The sequence below is a fragment of the Triticum dicoccoides genome, chromosome 6A (assembly GCF_002162155.2).
Source record: "Triticum dicoccoides isolate Atlit2015 ecotype Zavitan chromosome 6A, WEW_v2.0, whole genome shotgun sequence".
Taxonomy (NCBI): domain Eukaryota; kingdom Viridiplantae; phylum Streptophyta; class Magnoliopsida; order Poales; family Poaceae; genus Triticum; species Triticum dicoccoides.
In genome coordinates this window covers 564,152,275-564,178,182 of record NC_041390.1, presented here as the reverse complement: position 1 = coordinate 564,178,182, position 25,908 = coordinate 564,152,275, and positions in this window count along the sequence as shown.

Sequence of the window (25,908 nt, the reverse complement as noted above, 5' to 3'; positions counted from 1 at the left end):
CAGCGGCCAGGTAGTTACCTCTGCCGGTTTACCAAACAGTCCGGTTCGAAAATGCCACTCCGAGGTCTCCGACCTTTTTATTGATTTAAATCGTAAAGCGGGTTTCTTCCTTCAACCTCTTAATCCATCCGACTCCGATTATCAGGTCACTTCTCATTCATCATCTGGTGAATCGTCGGCCACCCAGCTACCACCTTTGAAAACAGTTGCTGGGTAAGTTAAACCGAACATATGCTTCCAGTATACTGCGTAATGGTTTATACTTTTCCTTAATTTTTATCTTTTCTTCTAGGGCTAAACCGAAGCCAAGCAAGAAGGCCCGCCTGGATAAAGCGGCTGAAGAAAATGTGGCCCCAGAACATGACCAAGCGCCGGATCATGAAATATTTACTTCTGAAGATATCCCCAATGATCCTCCTCTGCAAGACAACATTATCCCTGAAGAAGGCCTTGTTAATACTCCAGCGTCTGCTGATCCGCCTGCCAGCTCTGTCCAGATTGAAAAATCCCACACTCCTGCTGACAAAACGGCCGCACCAACCCAAACCGGCGAGTCAAAAGATGATGATGTTGTGATTACCGGTGTAGGCCGCTCTGAACCCGGGAATCCTGCCACCCTTACCAGACATACCATGAAAGAGGATTCTTCCCCTTTGAACAAAGGAAAATGGGATGTTGAATTAGAAACATACGCCGCTCTGAATGCTCAAGATCTTCACTCTGGCTATTTAAACCGGCTTTACACTAGCCGTGACTATGAAGCTGGCCTGGTCAAAATGATGAGGGATAAATTTGAGGTAAATTTCTTCTTTCTGTTCTGCCCTTGCATTCATCCCGGTAGCCCCCAAGGGCCGGTTTGTGACCTTGGTCAAACCGGTACTTGATCCTGAATATATATTTTTTGAAATCCGTCGGCATAACCCTCGAGGGCCGGTTTAGCATAAGCAAACCGGGGCGAAAAAATAAAAAGCTGTCCTGAGAACAGAACTTGATCAAATAGCCATTAGCCCCCAAGTACCAAGTTGAATACTTGTATTGAGCTTGGTACTTTGTAATCGAGCAATATACAAAAAATTGAAGGTACATTAGCCCCCAAGTATCAGGCATATAACTTTGTTATGTGGTTGATACTTTAATTTCTTGGCTCGCCTATGCAAAGCTTTAAAATGTCATCTGTATGCAGGCTGAGATTAAAATCAAGGAGGACCGGATTGCCGATTTGCAGGAGGCCCTGAAGACCCAGCAAGCTGAAACAGATAAAGCCAAGCAAGAATTAACCAGCGCTTTGAGCACTGCTGAACGGCTGAAACAAAATTTGAAGAAAGAACAAGCTGACTGGGCCACTGAGAAGGCCGGTTTAACCAAAAGAGCAGAAAATGCTGAAGCGGCCCTTAAACCGGTGGTAGATGAACTGACGGCCGTACAGCGGCAAATACACTCCATGACTGCTGCAATCTTTGGTAAGCTCCTTGTAACTTCTGTAATGAATTTGAATCTGCTGCATCGTAAGTCCGGTTTGAGACCATTCCAATCTTGTTATAGGCACACGTATTGGGCACTTAGGAAATGATGTGCGGAAGAAATTGAAAGCTGCCTACACGTTGGTAGAACAATTGTATACCGGAGCCCAACGGATCATCACCACAGCTTCTCACAACAACCCGGCGCCCTCTTTAATCCAGGACACTCTTAGCAAGTTGTCAATGCTTCCAGCCCGGATTGAGGAGCTGAAAAAATCCGCTGCCCGAACCGGAGCCATCAATGCCTTAATCCGGGCAAAGGCATGGGTGCCCGACTTTGATCCTGTAGAAGCAGCCCAAGGCTATCCCAGTCTGAAAGAAGATGGCTCTGAGTTCAATGAAGAAGACTTAAGGGCCATAAACCGTGCAGTGCGCCCTCTTGCTTGCCAGTTAGCTGAAGAGGCAGATTTGACGCATTATCAAGTGCAATATAATAATCAAAACAAGCGAGTGCCTGCCCCAACTGTTGAAGCGGAGAATCTGATTCCTCCAATCCGTAAGCACACTTACGCCCCTGATATTGAACCGTCTTCCCTGATCCATGAAGAAGCTGTTTTCCAAGCTTTAATGGGAATCGACTGGACCACTGTTGATTTCCAGCCAATGGGTAGAGACGAGGAAGCCGAAGCGGCGGAGGATGAGGAGCAGGCTTGAACCGGAAGCCGGTTTGAAGAACTATCTGCAACATCCTTCCACAAAAACAATGATTTTGTTTGGGCACCATGCTGCCTTGTAATAAGATAGTTAAAACTTCTGCCTGGAATATGCCTTCGTGCATAAGTACTGAAGTTTTTGCTTGAAAAACTTTAATTCATATTTCCTGCAATCAGAAAAAATTTGACCTTCGGTAGCGGTTATACCGTCAGCCGGATTATGATCTTGATATGTGTATCAGAAATATAACAAACACATGATACGTAAATACCTGCCATGTTTGGGTATAAAGCTGGCTTATTCAAGCCTGAAGCGGTGGTTTTATAAACCATTACCGTCAAAAAGGGAGAAAATAGCCCCCGTATAAACCGTACTGACTTAATACAAGCCCCCTGGTTACTCCATGAGTTTAACAGGGAAAAGGTAAACCGGGCAGACTCCTTCGGATTAGAAGGGGGATCAAAAATCATTGGCTGAACCGGAAAAAGATGCTTGTTGACATAAAGAAATCCAACAAAAGCAAAAAACAAACAAACCATGGAAACAACATGGAAGCAAAAGTAATGGTAAAAACCATTTGCAAAAATATGCTATACTGAGCTGTTCAGATGGCATTACCATGGTCGGACAGGATCAAGGCCCCCAATAGGAGTGACAATGATTCAAGTCAGCCAGATCCCCAAATGACTCGTGGCATATATGCCAAATCAAGAGGCGTAGCAATGGCTCGGGCCCGACCATGCTCCCAAGTGATTTTGTGGCCTTAGGCCGACCAAGAGGCGTGACTGGTTCAGACTTGACCAAGTCCCCAAATGATCTGGTGGCTGTCGCCTATCAAAGGGTGTTCATTGGTTCGGACACGACCAAGGCCCCCAGTGATATAAAAACAAATGTCAAGGGGTAAACCGGAGGCTGCTTTAGACAGAACCACTCCGTGTAACCTCGCATGATGAGAAAGACAGAGACCCCGCTTCAGCTGAGGCTCCGGTTTGATATATCAAAGATAATATATACATTGTCATGATATGTACATAGATAGAGCCAATGGCTCAAGTATAGTAAGGCCGAAGATGAGCTATATTCCACGGCCGGTTGGTCTCCTCTTCTGATGTACGTGAGTCTTGATGCTCTCGAATATCAATCAGATAATACGACCCGTTGTGCAGATTCTTGCTGACTACGAAAGGTCCCTCCCAAGGTGGGGATAACTTGTGCATATCCGTTTGATCTTGGATGAATCGAAGCACCAAATCTCCTTCTTGAAAAGTTCTGGTTCTAACCCGGCGACTGTTATAGCGACGAAGATCTTGCTGGTAAATCGCCGAACGGGCAGCCGCTATATCACGCTCCTCGTCCAATAGGTCCAAAGCATCTTGTCGTGTTGTCTCATTGTCTGCCTCAACATAAGCTGCCACACAAGGCGAATCGTGCCGGATGTCACTAGGGAGAACCGCCTCTGCTCCATAGACCATGAAAAATGGCGTGTATCCTGTGGACCGGTTTGGCGTAGTATTGATACTCCATAATACAGATGGCAGCTCTTCAACCCAACATCCTGGTGTTCTTTTCAATGGGACCAAAAGCCGGGGTTTGATGCCTCGCAAGATTTCCTGATTAGCTCGTTCTGCCTGTCCATTGGACTGGGGGTGTGCCACTAACGACACATCAAGCCGGATGTGCTCACGTTCACAAAACTCCTTCATAGCGCCCTTGGATAAATTGGTACCATTATCAGTAATGATACTGTGTGGAAAACCAAACCGGAAAATCACCTTCTTGATGAACTGTACCGCTATTGCTGCATCACACTTGCTGACAGGCTCCGCTTCAACCCACTTGGTAAATTTATCAACTGCCACCAAAAGGTGAGTTTTCTTATCCTTGGATCTTTTAAAAGATCCAACCATGTCTAGCCCCCAAGTTGCAAACGGCCATGTTATTGGGATCATCCTCAACTCCTGAGCCGGTACATGAGCACGCCTTGAAAATTTCTGACATCCATCACACCGTTTAACCAAGTCCTCTGCGTCAGCATGTGCTGTCAACCAGTAGAACCCGTGACGAAACGCCTTTGCAACCAGAGACTTTGAACCGGCGTGGTGCCCACAATCCCCTTCATGGATTTCTCTTAAGATTTCACAGCCTTCCTCAGGAGAAACACAACGTTGAAACGCCCCTGATACACTGCAATGATGTAATTCACCATTGACAATCGTCATAGACTTGGATCGCCGCACTATCTGCCTGGCCAGAATCTCATCCTCCGGCAACTCCCCCCTTGTCATGTACGCAAGATAAGGAACTGTCCAATCCGGAATAATACGCAGGGCTGCCACCAATTGGGACTCCGGATCAGGAATAGCCAAATCCGCTTCACCTGGGATCTTGACTGACGGATTGTGCAACACATCCAAAAAGACGTTAGGCGGAACCGGTTTACGCTGAGAGCCCAACCGGCTTAAAGCGTCCGCCGCTTCATTCTTCCGACGGTCCACATGATCCACTTGATAACCCTTGAAACAACCTGCAATATTATCCACTTCCCGACGATATGCAGCCATGAGCGGGTCCTTAGAGTCCCAAGTGCCGGACACCTGTTGAGCCACTAGGTCCGAGTCACCAAAACACTTAACCCGGCTTAAATTCATCTCTTTAGCCATCCGCAGACCATGGAGCAAGGCTTCATACTCAGCTGCATTATTAGTACAAGGGAACATTAAGCAGAGAACATAACAAAACTTATCACCTCGTGGGGAAGTTAATACGACTCCAGCCCCCGAGCCTTCCAATTGCCTAGATCCGTCAAAATGAATAGTCCAATATGTATGATCCGGCTTCTCCTCCGGTGCCTGTAATTCCGTCCAATCATTGATGAAATCAACAAGTGCTTGAGACTTCACTGCCGTCCGAGGCACGTACTTCAGTCCGTGCGGCCCCAGCTCTATAGCCCACTTGGCAATCCGGCCAGTCGCTTCCCGATCCTGTATAATATCACCCAAGGGAGCTGAACTGACCACTGTGATGGGGTGCCCTTGAAAATACTGCTTCAACTTCCGACTGGCCATAAAAACACCATAGACCAGCTTCTGCCAATGCGGATACCTTTGCTTGGATTCAATCAGCACCTCACTGATATAATAAACCGGCCGCTGAACCGGATATTCCTTGCCTGCTTCCTTGCGCTCTACCACAATAGCCACACTAACTGCCCGAGCATTAGCCGCTACGTATAATAATAGCGGCTCCTTGTCGACCGGAGCTGCAAGAACAGGCGGATTGGCTAACTGCCGCTTCAGGTCCTCAAATGCCTCATCAGCAGCTGGACTCCAGACGAAATTGTCAGTCTTCCTCAGCATTTGGTACAAAGGGATAGCTTTCTCCCCGAGGCGGCTGATAAACCGGCTCAGCGCAGCGATTCGGCCCGCCAAACGCTGAACATCATTGATACACTCCGGTTTAGCTAGAGATGTAATAGCTATAATCTTCTCTGGATTAGCCTCAATTCCTCTGTTAGACACCAAGAAACCCAGTAACTTGCATGCTGGAACACCAAAAACACACTTGGCCGGATTAAGCATCATCCTGTAGACTCGCAAGTTGTCAAAGGTCTCCTTCAAATCATCCACCAGTGTCTCCTTCTGCCTTGATTTTACCACAATATCATCCACATATGCGTGCACATTGCGGCCGATCTGCTCATGCAGGCAATTCTGTACACACCGTTGATAGGTGGCTTGGGCACTCTTGAGCCCGAAGGGCATAGATACATAGCAGAAGGCTCCAAAGGGAGTAATGAATGCTGTTTTCTCCTGGTCCTTAACCGCCATCTTGATCTGATGATATCCAGAGTATGCATCCAAAAAACTCAAATGCTCACAACCCGCCGTGGCATCAATGATCTGATCAATACGGGGGAGGGCAAAATGGTCTGCCGGACAGGCTTTGTTAAGATCTGTGTAATCCACACACATACGCCAAGTGCCGTTTTTCTTAAGAACCAGCACCGGATTAGCAAGCCACTCCGGATGGAACACCTCAATAATAAACCCAGCTGCTAAAAGCCTGGCCACTTCCTCTCCAATGGCCTTGCGTCTCTCTTCGTTAAACCGGCGGAGGAACTGTTTCACCGGTTTATACTTAGGATCCACATTAAGAGTGTGCTCAGCATTGTTTAAAGGGGTCATATCTGCCGGATCAACATTGTCCTTATAATACTTCAACTCCTCTGTGGCACAGACTGACTCTGCATAAGCCGCATCACCTTCCTCACATTCCAAAGCGATCCTACGGCTCCCATGAACCGTTATGGTCCCCTTGTAACCCGACATCTTGAGCTGCAAGTAAATATAACAAGGCCGCGCCATGAACTTGGCGTAAGCCGGCCGGCCAAACAAGGCGTGATACGGGCTCCGGATCTTTACCACCTCAAATGTTAGTTTTTCCGACCGGGAGTCGTGCTCGTCCCCAAAGGCCACATCTAGGGCTATCTTACCAACAGGATATGCATATTTGCCTGGCACAACACCATGGAATACCGTATTCGACGGTCTGAGATCCTTGTCCGTTAGTCCCATGCGCCGGAATGTCTCATAGTATAGTATGTTAATGCTGCTTCCTCCATCCATGAGTACCTTGGTGAATTTATAACCCCCCACCTGAGGGTCTACCACTAATGCTAGCTGGCCCGGGTTATCAATCCGGGGCGGGTGATCCTCTCTGCTCCACACGATAGGCTGCTCCGACCAGCGCAAGTAACGTGGTAAGGCCGGTTCAACAGAATTCACTGCTCGCTTGTGGAGTTTTCGGTCGCGCTTATCCAAACTAGTTGTGAATTGCCCATTGTTCAACTGTTTTGGCTGGCTCTGATAACCTGACTGCTGCTGCTGCTGCTGGCTGTTCTGATTATTCTGGTGATTGTGACCGCCCTGATTGCGACCTGAACCGGAAGCTCCATCGTGATCCGGCCCATGGAAACCGGATCCTGAACCGCCACCTGACCCGTGATCATACCGGAAAACATTAGAGTTCTTGAACTCCTGCATGATATAGCAATCCTTCCAAAGATGGTTAGCCGGTGCCTCCTTCGTTCCGTGCTTTGGGCAAGGCTGATTCAACAAATAGTTCAAACGACTTGCATTAGGATTGGGAGCCCCGCTATGATTTGCCGCTTTACCTCTGCGCCGCTGCCCCCTGTCCTGTGTGTTAGTGTTGGCCACAAAGTCCATGCTGACGTCCGCCTTGCGCTTGCCTCCGTTTCCATGACCCGCTAGTTTGTTCTGCTGCTGTTTGGAGTTGCTATTCTTCTTTCCCTTCCCTGCTTCATCATCATTAAGCTCGGGATCCTTGGTACTGTCCGAATCGGCATACTTCACTAAGGCAGCCATGAGGGTTCCCATGTCATTACAGAGCCGCTTCATGCGTCCCAGTTTCAATTTTAGAGGCTCAAACCGGCAGTTGCCTTCCAGAGTTAAGACCGCAGAGTTAGCATTAATCCTGTCAGACGAGTGCAAAATTTCCGAAACGCGGCGTACCCAATGGGTCGTTGATTCTCCTTCTTCCTGGATACAAGCCGCCAGGTCTACTATGGACTTGGGCTGCTTACATGTATCCTTGAAATTCTGTATAAACCGGGCCCGCAACTGGGCTCATGAGCTGATAGAGTTGGGTGGTAAGCTCTTTAACCAAGTACGAGCCGTGCCCTCAAGCATCATGGTGAAATATTTTGCACATGCGGCTTCATCCACGTCCAGCATTTCCATGGCCATCTCGTAACTCTCTATCCATGCTTCAGGGGGAAAATCAGCGGTATAATTTGGCACCTTGCGTGGACCCTTGAAATCTCTGGGCAGGCGCACATTACGTAAAGCAGGGATCAAGCAAGGCACTCCCAGAGCGGACGTGATTCCTGGTCCGGCAAAGGTGGCAGAACGAACCGGTGTAAGTTGGCCCGCATTATCCTGTGCTGCTAACTCGGCCTCCCTTTGTGCCCGGGCCCTGTTCACCGCATCCCGAGCATCGACAACAACACCTGCTGGGTCATCACCACGGGCCGCTCCACGGCCTTGCGCATTGCTTGATATGGCCGGTTCATCTATGCGCCTGCTATAGCTCCGGCTCGGACGGGGCGTAGAATGAATCCGATCACGGCTGTATGAGTATGCCTCCTGCTGCATCAGCGCGGTCCGGAGAAGCTCCTTAACCCGGCGCGTCTCTACTGCTTGCGGAGAATCCCCTTCGACTGGGATGGCCTCCAACCGTGCTTTGGCCGCAACAAGGTTGTCCATAGGATTTGAATAATGACCCGGCGGCGTCTGGACCGGTGGAGGAACCACAATACTTTGGTGAGGGGGTTCCATCAGGCAAGGCTGGACCGTCGCTCCTGGCCCTGGCACCTCAATCCGGTTTGTCTCCTGGTACCGCGGTGGATTACTGGGTCCAGCTCCCGGAGTGTGAAAGAGATTTCGGGGGTTAAACCCTAACGGCAGGCGTGATATGTGCTTCCGTTTCAAAACCTCCTGTGATGCATTCTGGTCAAGCATGAGTTTATAGGCCTGTGCGTCCAAAGCGGCCCGCTCTGCCGCCATCCGGTCTTTTTCTGCTGCCAGATCCGCTTTGGCTTGCACGATCTGCTCTCTCACCTTCGCAATTTCTGCATTATGAGCCTCTTGATCCGCCGGGTCATCTTCTGTCATAAGCGCGGCTAGTGCGTCAAACAGGTCAGATAGGACTTGAACCGGTGGGCGCACAAGGTCTCCTGCCCCTGCTGCCGCTGCCGCTGCGGATCCGGAGAGCATTGCTGCGGCAGTCGAAGAATAATTCGCCGCCTGAGTGCCAGCCATGAATATTCCAACCCGGTTAATCTGGCCTGGGGGGTCCGGAATACTGTCGCCATCGGAACAACCCCTAACCTGATCGTCTTGCATCCGGTATAGCGACTCGGTCTCTCCGGTTGAGGACTCGTCGCCGGAATAGACGACGGTCTCGCTATCGTGCTCTGATTCGTCCTCGCGCTCTCCTCCGTAGATGACTCCAACGAAGGCACGCTTCATGGCCGGTTTAACCTGGGTAGATCTCGCACACTGAGCCGTCTCGACGGGGTCGGTGTAGATGTCCGGCTCAGGCCCAGGCTCACCGATCTTGCCGATGAAGACGTGTACGCTGCCAAAGGGGACCCGGTAACCATACTCGATTGAATCGGCCTCGGGACCCCATCCTGCATCATCGATGTAGATCCTGCCCCGACGACTCTTGGTCATCCGGCCCACAACATAGCCTTCGAGTCCCTTGAGCTTGCCCTCCAAGATCGTCAAACCATCGTGCGATAGCCCCACGGTGGGCGCCAACTGTCGTGGATTTGTCACGGCAGGTGTCCTAGCAAAAGGACTTAGTCGTGGAGCCATCGCTACGGGTTTACTTGAAGGGGTTAAAGCGGACACAAAGACACGAGGGTTTTATACTAGTTCGGCCCCTTCGATGAAGGTAACAGCCTACGTCTAGTTGTGGTGGAATTGATGTGGTCTCGATGGCTAGGGAGCAAACAAGCTTCGCCTAGGCTCGGGTTGTAGTTGTCTCCCCTGAACCGCCGCCGGGTCGTCCCCTTATATACACGGGTGACGCCCGTCGGTCCATAGAGTCCCAGCCGGTTCATATTCGTATCCCGGTCGGTATCTCTCTATTCCTAACTTACAATACAAGTTATACATCAGGTCAGTTTACAGCTACAGATTCTAAACCGACTATAGGCCTTGGGCCTTCACCTGCTTATACCACTATGAAGTTAACCCGGCCCAAGCAGGCCGGTTTACGCCCAGTGGTAATATCCCCAACAGCAACCGTGTAAACACTTGGCCATAGTGATCATGCGGAGACCCCACAGAGCAGCAGTAGGGATATTATCTCCCCGGAGAGCCCCGAAGCTAGGTAAGATTCGCCGGCATGCATGTCTTCGCCTCATCCCGTTTCCAGGCACCGGCGACGTTCTACTCGCCCCCACCAGGATAAGCCATCCGTTGGCATATGTCGCACGAAACCCCCGACATTATGCAACTCCCGTTTACCAAAGGAACACTTTGTGTACTACCAAAGTCACAATGTAACTGGGTGATTATAAAGGTGCTCTACAGGTGTCTCCGAAGGTACTTGTTGGGTTGGCGTATTTCGAGATTAGGATTTGTCACTCCGATTGTCAGAGAGGTATCTTTGGGCCCATTCGGTAATTCACATCACTTAAAGCCTTGCAAGCATTGCAACTAATGAGTTAGTTGCGGGATGATGTATTACGGAACGAGTAAAGAGACTTGCCGGTAACGAGATTGAACTAGGTATTGAGATACCGACGATCGAATCTCGGGCAACTAACATACCGATGATAAAGGGAACAATGTATGTTGTTATGCGGTCTGACCAATAAAGATCTTCATAGAATATGTGGGAGCCAGTATGAGCATCCAGGTTCCGCTATTGGTTATTGACCGGAGACATGTCTCGGTCATGTCTACATAGTTCTCGAACCCGTAGAGTCCGCACGCTTAAAGTTTCGATGATGGTTATATTATGAGTTTTGATGTACCGAAGGTTGTTCGGAGTCCCGGATGTGATCACGGACATGACGAGGAGTCTCGAAATGGTCGATACATGAGGATTGATATATTGGAAACCTATATTTGGATATTGGAAATGTTCCTGGTGAAATCGGGATATTACCGGAGTACCGAGGGGTTACCGGAACCCCCCGGAGGCTTAATGGGCCTTAGTGGAGAAGAGGAGAGGCGGCTAGGGCAGGGCCGCGCGCCCCTCGCTCTAGTCTGAATAGGACAAGGAGAGGGGGGCGGCGCCCCCCTTTCCTTCCTCTCTCCCTCCTCTTTCCCCCCTTCTCCTAATCCAACAAGGAAGGGAGGGAGTCCTACTCCAGGTGGGAGTAGGACTCCTCCTGGCGCGCCTCCTCCTGGCTGGCCGCACCTCCCCCCTTGCTCCTTTATATACGGGGGCAGGGGGGCACCCCATAGACACAACAATTGATTTGATCTTCTAGCCGTGTGCGGTGCCCCCTCCACCATAGTCCACCTCGATAATACTGTAGCGGTGCTTATGCGAAGCCCTACGTCGGTAGAACATCATCATCATCACCACGCCGTCGTGCTGATGAAACTCTCCCTCAACACTCGGCTGGATCGGAGTTCGAGGGACATCATCGGGCTGAACGTGTGCTGAACTCGGAGGTGCCATACGTTCGGTACTTGATCAGTCGGATCGTGAAGACGTACGACTACATCAACCGCGTTGTGCTAACGCTTCCGCTTTCGGTCTACGAGGGTATGTGGACACACTCTCCCCTCTCGTTGCTATGCATCACCATGATCTTGCGTGTGCGTAGGAATTTTTTGGAAATTACTATGTTCCCCAACAGTGGCATCCGAGCCAGTTTTATGCGTAGATGTCATATGCACGAGTAGAACACAAAGTGAGTTGTGAGCGATATAAGTCTTACTACTTACCAACATGTCATACTTTGGTTCGACGGTATTGTTGGATGAAGCGGCCTGGACCGACATTACGCGTATGCTTATGCGAGACTGGTTCTAGCGATGTGCTTTTCACACAGGTGGCTGGCGGGTGTTAGTTTCTCCAACTTTAGTTGAACCGAGTGTGGCTACGACCGGTCCTTGCGAAGGTTAAAACAGCACCAACTTGACATACTATCGTTCTGATTTTGATGCATAGGTAAGAACTGTTCTTGCTCAGCCCGTAGCAGCTACGTAAAACTTGCAACAACAAAGTAGAGGACGTCTAACTTGTTTTTGCGGGGCATGTTGTGATGTGATATGGTCAAAGCATGATGCTAAATTTTATTGTATGAGATGATCATGTTTTGTAACCGAGTTACCGACAACTAGCAGGAGCCATATGGTTGTTGCTTTATTGTATGCAATGCAATCGCCCTGTAATGATTTACTTTATCACTAAGCGGTAGCGATAGTCGTGGAAGCATAAGATTGGCGAGACGACAACGATGCTATGATGAAGATCAAGGTGTCACGCCGGTGACGATGGTGATCATAACGGTGGTTCAAAGATGGAGATCACAAGCACAAGACGATGATGGCCATATCATATCACTTATATTGATTGCATGCGATGTTTATCTTTTATGCATGTTATCTTGCTTTGATTGACGGTAGCATTATAAGATGATCTCTCACTAAATTTCAAGATAGAAGTGTTCTCCCTGAGTATGCACTGTTGCCAAAGTTCGTCGTGCCCAGACACCACATGATGATCGGGTGTGATAAGCTCTACGTCCATCTACAACGGGTGCAAGCCAGTTTTGCACACGCAGAATACTCATGTTAAACTTGACGAGCCTAGCATATGCAGATATGGCCTCGGAACACTGAGACCGAAAGGTCAAGCGTGAATCATATAGTAGATATGATCAACATAGTTATGTTCACCATTGAAATCTACTCCATTTCACGTGATGATCGGTTATGGTTTAGTTGATATGGATCACGTGATCACTTACAGGACTAGAGAGATATCTATCTAAGTGGGAGTTCTTCAGTAATATGATTAAGTGAACCTAAATTTATCACGAACTTAGTACCTGATAGTATCTTGCTTGTCTATGTTGATTGTAGATAGATGGCCCGTGCTGTTGTTCCCTTGAATTTTAATGCGTTCCTTGAGAAAGAAAAGTTGAAAGATGATGGTAGCAATTACATGGACTGGGTCCGTAACTTGAGGATTATCCCCATTGTTGCACATGAGAATTACGTCCTGGAAGCACCGCTAGATGCCAAACCTGCTGCAGGAGCAACACCAGATGTTATGAACGTCTGGCAGAGCAAAGCTGATGACTACTCGATAGTTCAGTGTGCCATACTTTACGGCTTAGAACCGGGACTTCAACGACATTTTCAACGTCATGGAGCATATGAGATGTTCCAGGAGTTGAAGTTAATATTTCAAAAGAATGCCCGGATTGAGAGATATGAAGTCTCCAATAAGTTCTACAGCTGCAAGATGGAGGAGAATAGTTCTGTCAGTGAGCATATACTCAACATGTCTGGGTACTGCAATCACTTGATTCAACTGGGAGTTAATCTTCCGGATGATAGCGTCATTGACAGAATTCTTCAATCGCTGCCACCAAGCTCCAAAAGCTTCGTGATGAACTATAACATGCAAGGGATGGATAAGACGATTCCCGAGCTCTTCGCAATGCTAAAGGCTGCGGAGGTAGAAATCAAGAAGGAGCATCAAGTGTTGATGGTCAATAAGACCACCAGTTTCAAGAAAAAGGGCAAAGGGAAGAAGAAGGGGGACTTCAAGAAGAACAGCAAACAAACTGCTGCTCAAGAGAAGAAACCCAAGTCTGGACCTAAGCCTGAGACTGAGTGCTTCTACTGCAAGCAGACTGGTCACTGGAAGCGGAACTGCTCCAAGTATTTGGCGGATAAGAAGGATGGCAAGGTGAACAAAGGTATATGTGATATACATGTTATTGATGTGTACCTTACCAGAGCTCGCAGTAGCACCTGGGTATTTGATACTGGTTCTGTTGCTAATATTTGCAACTCAAAACAGGGACTACGGATTAAGCGAACACTAGCCAAGGACGAGGTGACGATGCGCATGGGAAACGGTTCCAAAGTCGATGTGGTCACCGTCGTCACGCTACCTCTACATCTACCTTCGGGATTAGTATTAGACCTAAATAATTGTTATTTGGTGCCAGCGTTGAGCATGAACATTATATCTGGATTTTGTTTGATGCGAGACGTTTATTCATTTAAATTATAGAATAATGGTTGTTCTATTTATATGAGTAATATCTTTTATGGTCATGCACCCTTGAAGAGTGGTCTATTTTTGATGAATGTCGATAGTAGTGATACACATATTCATAATGTTGAAGCCAAAAGATGCAGAGTTGATAATGATAGTGCAACTTATTTGTGGCACTGCCGTTTAGGTCATATCGGTGTAAAGCGCATGAAGAAACTCCATACTGATGGACTTTTGGAACCACTTGATTATGAATCACTTGGTACTTGCGAACCGTGCCTTATGGCAAGATGACTAAAACGCCATTCTCCGGAACTATGGAGCGAGCAACTGATTTATTGGAGATCATACATACTGATGTATGTGGACCAATGAATATCGAGGCTCGCAGCGGGTATCATTATTTTCTCACCTTCACAGTTGATTTAAGCACATATGGGTATATCTACTTAATGAAACATAAGTCTGAAACATTTGAAAAGTTCAAAGAATTTCAGAGTGAAGTTGAAAACCATCGTAACAAGAAAATAAAGTTTCTATGATCTGATCATGGAGGAGAATATTTGAGTTACGAGTTTGCTCTACATTTGAAACAATGCAGAATAGTTTCGCAACTCACGCCACCCAGAACACCACAGCGTAATGGTGTGTCCAAACATCGTAATCGTACTTTACTAGATATGGTGCGAACTATGATGTCTCTTACTGATTTACCGCTATCATTTTGGGGTTATGCTTTAGAGACGGCCGCATTCACGTTAAATAGGGCACCATCGAAATCCGTTGAGACGACGCCTTATGAACTGTGGTTTGGCAAGAAACCAAAGTTGTCGTTTCTTAAAGTTTGGGGCTGCGAGGCTTATGTGAAAAAGCTTCAACCTGATAAGCTCGAACCCAAATCGGAGAAATGTGCCTTCATAGGATACCCAAAGGAGACTGTTGGGTACACCTTCTATCACAGATCTGAAGGCAAGACATTCATTGCTAAGAATGGATCCTTTCTAGAGAAGGAGTTTCTAAAGAAGTGAGTGGGAGGAAAGTAGAACTTAATGAGGTAACCATACCTGCTCCCTTATTGGAAAGTAGTTCATCACAGAAACCGGCTCCTGTGACGTCTATACCAATTAGTGAGGAAGTTAATGATGATGATCATGGAACTTCAGATCAAGTTGTTACTGAACCTCATAGGTAAACCAGAGTAAGATCCGCACCAGAGTGGTACGGTAATCCTGTTCTGGAGGTTATGTTACTAGACCATGACGAACCTACGAACTATGAAGAAGCGATGGTGAGCCCAGATTTCGCAAAATGGCTTGAGGCCATGAAATCTGAGATGGGATCCATGTATGAGAACAAAGTGTGGACTTTGGTTGACTTGCCCGTTGATCGGCAAGCCATTGAGAATAAATGGATCTTCAAGAAGAAGACTGACGCTGACGGTAATATTACTGTCTATAAAGCTCGACTTGTTGCGAAAGGTGTTCGACAAGTTCAAGGGATTGACTATGACGAGACCTTCTCACCTATAGCAATGCTTAAGTCTGTTCGAATCATGTTAGCATTGCCGCATTTTATGATTATGAAATTAGGCAAATGGATGTAAAAACCGCATTCCTGAATGGATTTCTGGAAGAAGATTTGTATATGATGCAACCGGAAGGTTTTGTCGATCCAATGGGAGCTAACAAAGTGTGCAAGCTCCAGCGATCCAAATATGGACTGGTGCAAGCCTCTCGGAGTTGGAATAAATGCTTTGATAGTGTGATCAAAGCATTTGGTTTTGTACAGACTTCTGGAGAAGCCTGTATTTAAAAGAAATTGAGTGGGAGCTCTATAGCATTTCTGATATTATATGTGGATGACATATTGCTGATTGGAAATGATATAAAATTTCTGGATAGCATAAAGGGATACTTGAATAAGATTTTTTCAATGAAAGACCTCAGTGAAGCTGCTTATATATTGGGCATCAAGATCTATAGAGATAGATCAAGACGTTTAATTGGACTTTCACAAAGCACATACCTTGACAAAATTTTGAAAAAGTTCAAAATGGATCAAGCAAAGAAAGGGTTCTTGCCTGTGTTACAAGGTGTGATGTTGAGTAAGACTCAATGCCCGACCACTGCAGAAGATAGAGAGAAGATGAAAGATGTTCCCTATGCTTCAGCCATAGGCTCTATCATGTATGCAATGCTGTGTACCAGACCTGATGTGTGCCTTGCTATGAGTCTAGCAGGGAGGTACCAAAGTAATCCAGGAGTGGATCACTGGACAACGGTCAAGAACATTCTGAAATACCAGAAAAGGACTAAGGATATGTTTCTCGTTTATGGAGGTGTCAAAGAGCTCATTGTAAATGGTTACGTTGATTCAAGCTTTGACACTGATCCGGACGATTCTAAATCGCAAAAACAATACGTGTTTACATTGAACGGTGGAGCTATTAGTTGGTGCAGTTCTAAACAAAGTGTTGTGGCGGGATTTACGTGTGAAGCGAGTACATAGCTTCTTCGGAAGCAGCAAATGAAGGAGTCTGGATGAAGGAGTTCATATCCGATCTAGGTGTCATACCTAGTGCATCGGGTCCAATGAATTTTTTTTGTGACAATACTGGAGCAATTGCCTTGGCGAAGGAATCCAGATTTCACAAGAGAACCAAGCACATCAAGAGATGCTTCAATTCCATCCGGGATCTAGTCCAGGTGGGAGACATAGAAATTTGCAAGATACATACAGATCTGAATGTTGCAGATGTTGGGGAACGTAGTAATTTCAAAAAAATTCCTATGCACACACAAGATCATGGTGATGCATAGCAACGAGAGGGGAGAGTGTTGTCTACGTACCCTCGTAGACCGACAGCGGAAGCGTTATGACAACGCGGTTGATGTAGTCGTACGTCTTCACGGCCCGACCGATCAAGCACCGAAACTACGGCACCTCCGAGTGCTAGCATGTTGGTGAAGTAGCAGAATTTTAAAATTTTCTACGCATCACCAAGATCAATCTATGGAGTCATCTAGCAACGAGGGAGAGAGGAGTGCATCTACATACCCTTGTAGATCGCGCGCGCGGAAGCGTTCAAGAGAACGGGGTTGATGGAGTCGTACTCGACATGATTCAAATCACCGATGACCTAGTGCCGAACGGACGGCACCTCCGCGTTCAACACACGTACGGTTAGGAAGACGTCTCCTCCTTATTGATCCAGCAAGGGGGAAGGAGAGGTTGATGAAGATCTAGCAGCACGACGGCGTGGTGGTGGATGCAGCAGGATCCCGGCAGGGCTTCGCCAAGCGCAAGCGGGGAGGAGAGGTGTTACGGAGGGAGAGGGAGGTGCCAAGAGTAAAGGGTGTGGCTGCCCTCCCTCCCCCCTCTTTATATAGGGGCCTTGGGGGGCGCCGGCCCTAGGGAGATGGATCTCCAAGGGGGCGGCGGCCAAGGGTGGCTTCCCCCCCAAGCCAAGTGGGGGGCGCCCCCACCCCTAGGGTTTCCCAACCCTAGGCGCAGGGCAGGCCCAAGGGGGGTGCACCAGCCCACTAGGGGCTAGTTCCCCACCTAATTCAGCCCATGGGGCCCTCCGGGATAGGTGGCCCCACCCGGGACCCTTCCGGTGGTCCCGGTACAATACCGGTAACCCCCGAAACCTTCCCGATGGCCAAAACTGGACTTCCCATATATAAATCTTTACCTACGGACCATTCCGGAACTCCTCATGACGTCTAGGATCTCATCCGGGACCCCGAACAACTTTCGGGTTACTGCATACTAATATCTCTACAACCCTAGCATCACCGAACCTTAAGTGTGTAGACCCTACGGGTTCGGGAGACATGCAGACATGACCGAGACACCTCTCCGGTCAATAACCAACAGCGGGATCTGGATACCCATGTTGGCTCCCACATGCTCCACGATGATCTCATTGGATGAACTACGATGTCGAGGATTCAAACAATCCGTATACAATTCCCTTTGTCAATCGGTACGTTACTTGCCCGAGACTCGATCATCGGTATCCCAATACCTAGTTCAATCTCGTTACCGGCAAGTCACTTTACTCGTGCCGTAATGCATGATCCCGTGATCAACCACTTGGTCACATTGAGCTCATTATGATGATGCATTACCGAGTGGGCCCAGAGATACCTCTCCGTCATACGGAGTGACAAATCCGAGTCTCGATTCGTGCCAACCCAATAGACACTTTCGGAGATACCTGTAATGTACCTTTATAGTCACCCAGTTACGTTGTGACATTTTGCACACCCAAGGCACTCCTATGGTATCCGGGAGCTGCACAATCTCATGGTCTAAGGAAATGATACTTGACATTCAGAAAAGCTACATCAAACGAACTACACGATCTTTGAGCTAAGCTTAGAATTGGGTCGTGTCCATCACATCATTCTCCTAATGATGTGATCCCGTTATCAATGACATCAATGTCCATAGTCAGGAAACCCTGACTATCTTTTGATCAACGAGCTAGTCAACTAGAGGCTCACTAGGGACGTGTTGTGGTCTATGTATTCACACATGTATTACGATTTCTGGATAACACAATTATAGCATGAATAATAGGCAATTATCATGAACAAAGAAATATAATAATAACCATTTTATTATTGCCTCTAGGGCATATTTCCAACAGTCTCCCACTGGCACTAGAGTCAATAGTCTAGTTACATTGTGATGAATCGAACACCCATGCAGTTCTGGTGTTGATCATGTTTTGCTCTAGGGAGAGGTTTAGTCAACGGATCTGCCACATTCAGGTCCGTATGTACTTTACAAATCTCTATGTCTCCATTTTGAACACTTTCACGAATGGAGTTGAAGCGACGCTTGATATGCCTGGTCTTCCTGTGAAACCTGGGCTCCTTGGCAAGGGCAATAGCTCCAGTGTTGTCACAAAAGAGAGTCATTGGGCCCGACGCATTAGGTATGACTCCTAGGTCGGTAATGAACTCCTTCACCCAGACTGCTTCTTGTGCTGCCTCCGAGGCTGCCATGTACTCCGCTTCACATGTAGATCCCGCCACAACGCTTTGCTTGCAACTGCACCAGCTTACTACCCCACCATTCAAAACATACACGTATCCGGTTTGTGACTTAGAGTCATCCAGATCTGTGTCGAAGCTAGCATCGACGTAACCCTTTATGACGAGCTCTTCGTCACCTCCATAAACGAGAAACATATCCTTAGTCCTTTTCAGGTACTTCAGGATATTCTTGACCGTTGTCCAGTGTTTCATGCCGGGATTACTTTGGTACCTTCCTACCAAACTTACGGCAAGGTTAAATCAGGTCTGGTACACAGCATAGCATACATGATAGACCCTATGGCCGAGGCATAGGGGACGACACTCATCTTTTCTCTATCTTCTGTCGTGGTCGGGCATTGAGCCGTGCTCAATCTCGTACCTTGCAATACAGGCAAGAACCCTTCTTTGACTGATCCATTTTGAACTTCTTCAATATCTTGTCAAGGTACGTACTCTGTGAAAGACCAATGAGGCGTCTCAATCTATCTCTATAGATCTTGATGCCTAATATATAAGCAGCTTCTCCAAGGTCCTTCATTGAAAAACACTTGTTCAAGTAGGCCTTTATACTTTCCAAGAATTCTATATCATTTCCCCTCAACAGTATGTCATCCACATACAATATGAGAAATGCTATAGAGCTCCCACTCACTTTCTTGTAAATGCAAGCTTCTCCATAAGTCTGCGTAAACCCAAACGCTTTGATCATCTCATCAAAACGAATGTTCCAACTCCGAGATGCTTGCACCAGCCCATAAATCGAGCGTTGGAGCTTGCACACCTTGTCGGCATTCTTAGGATCGACAAAACCTTCCGGCTGCATCATATACAATTCTTCCTTAAGGAAACCATTAAGGAAAGCCGTTTTGACGTCCATTTGCCATATCTCATAATCATAGAATGCGACAACTGCTAACATGATTCGGACGGACTTCAGCTTCGCTACGGGTGAGAAAGTCTCATCATAGTCAACCCCTTGAACTTGTCGATAACCCTTAGCGACAAGCCGAGCTTTATGGATGGTCACATTACCATCCGCGTCTGTCTTCTTCTTAAAGATCCATTTATTTTCTATGGCTCGCCGATCAACGGGCAAGTCAGTCAAAGTCCATAATATGTTTTCATACATGGATGAATGGATCCTATCTCAGATTTCATGGCTTCCAGCCATTTGTCGGAATCCAGGCCCGCCATCGCTTCTTCATAGTTCAATGGTTCACCCTTGTCTAACAACATGATTTCCAAGACAGGGTTGCCGCACCACTCTGGTGCGGAACGTGTCCTCGTGGACCTATGAAGTTCAGTAGCAACTTGATCTGAAGTTTCATGATCATCATCATTAACTTCCTCTGTAGTCGGTGCAGGCACCTCAGGAACATTTTCTTGAGCTGCGCCACTTACCGGTTCAAGAGGTAATACTTAATCAAGTTCTACTTTCCTCCCACTTATCTCTTTCGAGAGAAACTCTTTCTCTAGAAAGGACCCATTCTTGGCAACAAAGATCTTGCCTTCGGATCTGAGGTAGAAGGTATACCCAACAGTTTCTTTAGGGTATCCTATGAAGACACATTTTTCCGACTTGAGTTCGAGCTTTTCAGGTTGAAGTTTCTTGACATAAGCATCGCATCCTCAAACTTTTAGAAAGACAGATTAGGTTTCTTCCCACACCATAATTCATATGGTGTCGTCTCAACGGATTTCGACGGAGCCCTATTTAAAGTGAATGCGGCAGTCTCTAAAGCATAGCCCCAAAATGACAGTGGTAAATCGGTAAGAGACATCATAGATTGCACCATATCCAATAGAGTGCGCTTACGACGTTCGTACACACCATTACGCTGAGGTGTTCCAGGCGGCGTGAGTTGTGAAACTATTCCACATTTTCTTAAGTGTGTGCCAAATTCGTGACTCAAGTATTCTCCCCCATGATCTGATCGCAAGAACTTGATTTTCTTGTCACGTTGATTCTCAACCTCACTCTGAAATTCCTTGAACTTTTCAAAGGTCTCAGACTTGTGTTTCATTAAGTAGACATACACATATCTACTCAAGTCATCAGTGAGGGTGAGAACATAACGATAGCCACCGCGAGCCTCAACACTCATTGGACCACAGACATCAGTATGTATGATTTCCAATAAGCTGGTTGCTCGCTCCATTGTTCCTGAGAACGGAGTCTTGGTCATTTTACCCATGAGGCATGGTTCGCACGTGTCAAATGATTCGTAATCTAGAGACTCTAAAAGTCCATCTATATGGAGCTTCTTCATGCGTTTGACACCTATGTGACCAAGGCGGCAGTGCCACAAGTATGTGGGACTATCATTATCAACCCTACATCTTTTGGTATTCGCACTATGCATATGTTTAGCATTACGGTCGAGATTCATTAAGAATAACCATTCACCGTTGGAGCATGACCATAAAACATGTCTCTCGTATAAATAGAACAACCATTATTCTTGGATTTAAATGAGTAGCCATCTCGAATTAAACGAGATCCTGATACAATGTTCATGCTCAAAGCTGGCACTAAATAACAATTATTGAGGTTTAAAACTAATCCCGTAGGTAAATGTAGAGGCAGCGTGCCGACGGCGATCACATCGACCTTGGAACCATTCCCGACGCGCATCGTCACCTCGTCCTTCGCCAGTCTCCGCTTATTCCGCAGCTCCTGCTTTGAGTTACAAATGTGAGCAACCGCACCGGTATCAAATACCCAGGAGCTACTACGAGTACTGGTAAGGTACACATCAATGACATGTATATCACATATACCTTTAGTGTTGCCGGCCTTCTTGTCCGCTAAGTATTTGTGGCAGTTCCGCTTCGAGTGACCACTTCCCTTGCAATAAAAACACTCAGTCTCGGGCTTGGGTCCATTCTTTGGCTTCTTCCCGGCAGCTTGCTTACCGGGCGCGGCAACTCCCTTGCCGTCCTTCTTGAAGTTCTTCTTACCCTTGCCTTTCTTGAACTTAGTGGTTTTATTCACCATCAACACTAGATGTTCCTTTTTGATTTCCACCTCTGTTGATTTCAGCATTGAATACACCTCAGGAATGGTCTTTTCCATCCCCTGCATATTGAAGTTCATCACAAAGCTCTTGTATCTCGGTGGAAGCGACTGAAGGATTCTGTCAATGACCGCGTCATCCGGGAGATTAACTCCCAGCTAAGTCAAGCGGTTATGCAACCCAGACATTCTGAGTATGTGCTCACTGACAGAACTATTTTCCTCCATCTTACAGCTGAAGAACTTGTCGGAGACTTCATATCTCTCGACCCGGGCATGAGCTTGAAAAATCATTTTCAGCTCTTAGAACATCTCATATGCTCCGTGTCTCTCAAAACGCTTTTGGAGTCCCGGTTCTAAGCTATAAAGCATGCCGCACTGAACGAGGGAGTAATCATCAGCACGTGACTGCCAAGCGTTCATAACGTCTTGGTTCTGTGGGACAGGTGCGTCACCTAGCGGTGCTTCTAGGACATAATCTTTCTTGGCAGCTATGAGGATGATCCTCAGGTTCCGGACCCAGTCCGTATAGTTGCTGCCATCGTCTTTCAGCTTGGTTTTCTCTAGGAACGCGTTGAAGTTGAGGACAATGTGGGCCATTTGATCTACAAGACATATTGTAAAGATTTTAGACTAAGTTCATGATAATTAAGTTCATCTAATCAAATTACTCAATGAACTCCCACTCAGATAGACATCCCTCCAGTCATCTAAGTGAAACATGATCCGAGTTAACTAGGCCGTGTCCGATCATCACGTGAGATGGACTAGCCAACATCGGTGAACATCTTCATGTTGATCGTATCTTCAATACGACTCATGCTCGACCTTTCGGTCTTCCGTGTTCCGAGGCCATGTCTGTACATGCTAGGCTTGTCAAGTCAACCTAAGTGTATTGCGTGTGTAAATCTGGCTTACACCCGTTGTATTCGAACGTTAGAATCTATCACACCCGATCATCATGTGGTGCTTCGAAACAATGAACCTTCGCAACGGTGCACAGTTAGGGGGAACATTTTCTTGAAATTATTGTGAGGGATCATCTTATTTAAGCTACCGTCGTTCTAAGCAAATAAGATGTAAAACATGATAAACATCACATGCAATCAAATAGTGACATGATATGGCCAATATCATTTGCTCCTTTTGATCTCCATCTTCGGGGCTCCATGATCATCGTTGTCACCGGCATGACACCATGATCTCCATCATCATGATCTCCATCATCGTGTCTTCTTGAAGTTGTCTTGTCATCTATTACTTCTACTACTATGGCTAACGCTTTAGCAATAAAGTAAAGTAATTACATGACGTTTATGTTAACACGCAGGTCATAAATAAATAAAGACAACTCCTATGGCTCCTGCGGGTTGTCATACTCATCGACATGCAAGTCGTGATTCCTATTACAAGAACATGATCATCTCATACATCACATATATCATTCATCACATCCTTTGGCCATATCACATCACAAAACACTTGCTGCAAAAACAAGTTAGACGTCCTCTAATTGTTGTTGCAAGTTTTTTACGTGGATGCTATAGGTTTCTAGAAAGAACGTTTCTTACCTACGCCAAAACCAAAACGTGAATTGCCAATTTCTATTTACCCTTCATAAGGACCCTGTTCATCAAATCCGATCCGACTAAAGTGGGAGAGACACACACCCGCCAGCCACCTTATGCAACTAGTGCATGTCAGTCGGTAGAACCAGTCTCACATAAGCTTACGTGTAAGGTCGGTCCGGGCCGCTTCATCCCACGATGCCGCCGAATCAAGATAAGACTAGTAACGGCAAGCAAATTGACAATATCGATGCCCATAACTGCTTTGTGTTCTACTCATGCATAGTAACTACGCATAGACCTAGCTCTGATACCACTGTTGGGGAACGTAGCAGAATTTTAAAATTTTCTACGCATCACCAAGATCAATCTATGGAGTCATCTAGCAACGAGGGAGAGAAGAATGCATCTACATACCCTTGTAGATCGCGCGCGGAAGCGTTCAAGACAACGGGGTTGATGGAGTCGTACTCGACATGATTCAAATCACCGATGACCTAGTGCCGAACGAACGGCACCTCCGCATTCAACACACGTACGGTTAGGAAGACGTCTCCTCCTTCTTGATCCAGCAAGGGGGAAGGAGAGGTTGATGAAGATCCAGCAGCACGACGGCGTGGTGGTGGATGCAGCAGGATCCCAGCAGGTCTTCGCCAAGCGCAAGTGGGGAGAAGAGGTGTTACGGAGGGAGAGGGAGGTGCCAAGAGAAAAGGGTGCGGCTGCCCTCCCTCCCCCCTCTTTATATAGGGGCCTTGGGGGGCGCCGGCCCTAGGGAGATGGATCTCCAAGGGGCGGCGCCCAAGGGTGGCTTCCCCCCAAGCCAAGTGGGGGGCGCCCCCACCCCTAGGGTTTCCCAACCCTAGGGGCAGGGCAGGCCCAAGGGGGGGGGGGCGCACCAGCCCACTAGGGGCTGGTTCCCCACCTAATTCAGCCCATGGGGCCCTCCGGGATAGGTGGCCCCACCCAGTGGACCCCCGGGACCCTTTTGGTGGTCCCGGTACAATACCGGTAACCCCCGAAACCTTCTCGATGGCCAAAACTGGAATTCCCATATATAAATCTTTACCTTCGGACCATTCTGGAACTCCTCGTGATGTCCGGGATCTCATCCGGGACCCTGAACAACTTTCGGGTTACTGCATACTAATATCTCTACAACCCTAGCGTCACCGAACCTTAAGTGTGTAGACCCTACGGGTTCGGGAGACATGCAGACATGACCGAGACGCCTCTCCGGTCAATAACCAATAGCGGGATCTGGATACCCATGTTGGCTCCCACATGCTCCACGATGATCTCATCGGATGAACCACGATGTTGAGGATTCAATCAATCCGTATACAATTCCCTTTGTTAATCGGTACGTTACTTGCCCGAGACTCGATCATTGGTATCCCAATACCTAGTTCAATATCGTTACCGGCAAGTCACTTTACTCGTGCCATAATGCATGATCCCGTGATCAACCACTTGGTCACAATGAGCTCATTATGATGATGCATTACTGAGTGGGCCCAGAGATACCTCTCCGTCATACAGAGTGACAAATCCCAGTCTCGATTCATGCCAACCCAACAGACACTTTCGGAGATACCTGTAATGTACCTTTATAGTCACCCAGTTACATTGTGACGTTTGGCACACCCAAGGCACTCCTACGGTATCCGGGAGTTGCACAATCTCATGGTCTAAGGAAATGATACTTGACATTCAGAAAAGCTATAGCAAACGAACTACACGATCTTTGAGCTAAGCTTAGAATTGGGTCTTGTCCATCACATCATTCTCCTAATGATGTGATCCCGTTATCAATGACATCCAATGTCCATAGTCAGGAAACCATGACTATCTTTTGATCAACGAGCTAGTCAACTAAAGGCTCACTAGGGACGTGTTGTGGTCTATGTATTCACACATGTATTACGATTTCTGGATAACACAATTATAGCATGAATAATAGACAATTATCATGAACAAAGAAATATAATAATAACCATTTTATTATTGCCTCTTGGGCATATTTCCAACATAGCACACGTTCAACTCGATGATGATCCCCGGACTCCGATCCAGCAAAGTGTCGGGGAAGAGTTCCGTCAGCACGACGGCGTGGTGACGATCTTGATGTTCTACCGTCGCAGGGCTTCGCCTAAGCACCGCTACAATATTATCGAGGAGTATGGTGGAGGGAGGCACCGCACACGGCTAAGAGAACGATCACGAAGATCAACTTGTGTGTCTATGGGGTGCCCCCTGCCCTAGTATATAAAGGAGTGGAGGAGGGGAGGGCCAGCCCTCTCTATGGCGCGCCC